This window comes from Piliocolobus tephrosceles, chromosome 8, assembly GCF_002776525.5.
Source record: "Piliocolobus tephrosceles isolate RC106 chromosome 8, ASM277652v3, whole genome shotgun sequence".
Lineage (NCBI taxonomy): Eukaryota > Metazoa > Chordata > Mammalia > Primates > Cercopithecidae > Piliocolobus > Piliocolobus tephrosceles.
Window position 1 is genome coordinate 14,860,505 of NC_045441.1, and position 3,123 is coordinate 14,863,627.

Consider the following 3,123-nt stretch of genomic DNA (forward strand, 5'->3'; position numbering starts at 1 on the left):
GAGCCATAAGCCCAGAGGCTGGAGCCATAAAGCACAAAGAATTGTTTTGAAGCCTTGAAACTTAATGCAGCTGGGGAGAGAAAACTTGTGAGATTTGACTTTGAACAATTCCCCCATTTCCCTTTCCCAACGTCTGTTACTAATCATATCCATGTACCCTTAAAAAACTCTTTTTAAGGACTTTGGGGTGAGTCATGTTACTTATTTAGGCATTAGGTTCTTCCCTTCCTAAACTTTTCTGCTTCCCACCTCCTAGTTCGCTCTCTTCATTTTCTTTTCCGTGTTTCTCCTTTTTTTTTTTTTTTTCCAAACTTACCAATGAAAATTGTAAATGCCACAAAATCACCTCTCTACTAGATTGAATCCACTTGGGGTAGATAAACTGCAGGAATCGCTTTTTCTGGCTCTGTGAATTTGACAGTGTGTTTGCATACCGCCTGGTGTTTTGTCGGCATTTTCTCACTTTTTGATGCCAGGCTTCCCACTAGCGAGTCAGTACTCCAAGGACAGCCGCCGGTGATCCTCCTCATTCTTTTATTTTTTTTTCAAATCTTCCAATTGAAATATTTATGAATGTTTCTTTACTTACAAAGTTCAGCTTAAACGAGTTATGGTCCGCACCCCTGTACCCCAGAACCTCTGATTTTTTTTTTTGAGAAAAATGTTCTTTTATTTTACAGTATTCATTTTTTTTAAAATGCTGAAAGAATATAAATATATATATATATATATTCCTCAAGTACCCATCCTGGGATGAGAATAGAAATTTTAGAGAGGGAAATTTTTATGTTAAATATTTTTATAATTTATATTTATTTATTTTTATTTTATTTATTTCACTTTAAGTTCTGGGATACATGTGCTGAACGTGCAGGTTTGTTACACAGGTATACGTGTGCCATGGTGGTTTGCTGCACCTATCAACCCATCATCTAGGTTTTAAGCTCCACATGCATTAGGTATTTGTCTGAATGCTCTCCCTCCCCTTTCCTCCCACCCCCGACAGGCCCTGGTGTGTGATGTTCCCCTCCCTGTGTCCATGTGTTCTCGTTGTTCAACTCCCACTTATGAGTGAGAACATGTGCTGTTTGGTTTTCTGTTTCTGTATTAGTTTGCTGAGGATGATGGTTTCCAGTTTCATCCATGTACCCGCAAAGGACATGAACTCATTCCTTTTATGGCTGTATGGTATTCCATGGTGTATATGCGCTGATTTTAATAGATGCATGCAGATGGGTAAACAAATAGCTTAAGGACTGTGTGCTAGATTTGCACGATGGGAGGCAGGCAGTTGATACACCAACAGGGGAGAGCTCAGGTGGATACATTTTTTTTCTTGAGACAGAGTCTTGATCTGTTGCCCAGGCTGGAGTGCAATGGCGTGATCTCTGCTCACTGCAACCGCCACCTCCTGGGTTCAAGCAATTCTCCTGCCTCAGCCTCCCAAGAAGCTGAGACTACAGGCGACTGCCACCATGCCCAGCTAATTTTTGTATTTTTCTAGAGATAGACTTTCCCCATGTTGGCCAGGCTAGTCTCAACCTCCTGACTGCAAGTGATCTGCCTGCCTTGGCCTCTCAAAGTGCTGGGATTATGGTGTGAGCCACTGCACTTGGCCTAAATTATTAAGTATTTTAAATAAATGTTTTTTATACATAGTATGTACAAGCTAGCCCTCTTTTATTTTTGATATGTAAATAGGTACAAAACATTTATTAATAAATGTCTGGCTAATGCACACATTCTCGAGAACTTGGGGACCTTCAGCACAATGCTAATTAAACTGGACCTGTACTTTTTTAAATTAGAAATTTAACCGATTTTTATTTATTATAATATGTTTACTTTTAATTATATTATTTCATGCATTCTGTCATTCACATTTCATTATTTTGCCTTATAGACCACACTTTCTTTGCTTTTCCCTTGTGACTCAATAATGTATAGCCAATATTTAATTTTAATAAATGTTAATTTTACATTGTTCAAAAATATCTTTGCTTGGGTAATATCTATAACTATTAAATCCAAAATTAATACAAAAACTTTTGGCTCTTCTTTTTGAAATGGGGAATTCAAGATGTGTTTTAACTCTTTTTGTTCAACTTTCTTGGCCTTGCAAGTAGAATCCGGAGCACACATTGTAAGATGCATGTTTTTATTAATACTGGCATTTTTTACAATAACTCATCTCAGGAGTCTCTGTTGACTTGGGCATTCCTTTAATTATCAGTTTACGCCAATTATTTATACAATCTCTAGTTAACAGTGTCCATGCTTGATTTTATAATTTCTCTGATCTTGAGCACTTATTTTTTGGCGCATCTCCTAGGTTTTGATTAAAACTTTGGTTAAGATTTTGAGGAGGAGTGCATCAGTCATAGGATTTTCTGTGGCATAACCTATCTCAGGCTATCTGTCCTTCACTTTGGCTCATGAACAGCATCTGGGTTAGGCAAAGAATTCTTGAGTCACAGATGTCTCCCTTAAACACTACAGACATTACTTCATTTTCTTCTGTGTTTGCATTGGTAGAACTATAGAATTAGGGTTAGCTGAATTTCAGTTCTTCTGTTACAACTTGTCATTATCGTTTAATTTTTCCTAGCTTAGTGGCAGTTTCTCCAAACTTGATATGAAAATGTCACTCAAATATAACTACTGTGTCTCTTTTTATAAATTTACTTAAAACAGTGAGTCTAGGCCGGGTGCGGTGGCTCACGCCTGTAATCCCAGCACTTTGGGAGGCCGAGGTGGGTGGATCACCTGAGGTCAGGAGTTCGAGATCAGCCTGGCCAACATGGTGAAACACCATCTTTACTAAAAATACAAAATTAGCCAGTCATGGTGGCAGGCGCCTGTAATCCCAGCTACTTGGGAGGCTAGGGCAGGAGGATCGCTTGAATCCTGGAAGTGGAGGTTGCAGTAGCTGAGATCACACCATTGCACTCCAGCCCGGGCAAGAAGAGGGAAGCTTCATCTCAACAAAAGAAAACAAACAAACAAACACCAAAACAACAACGACAAAAACATTGAGTGCTTTTGATTTGCACACTCATGTGCTTTTTTTTCCAGCCCAGGAAAATTGTCTTCTATTAAACTATTGATTTTTTCTTTTCCTCC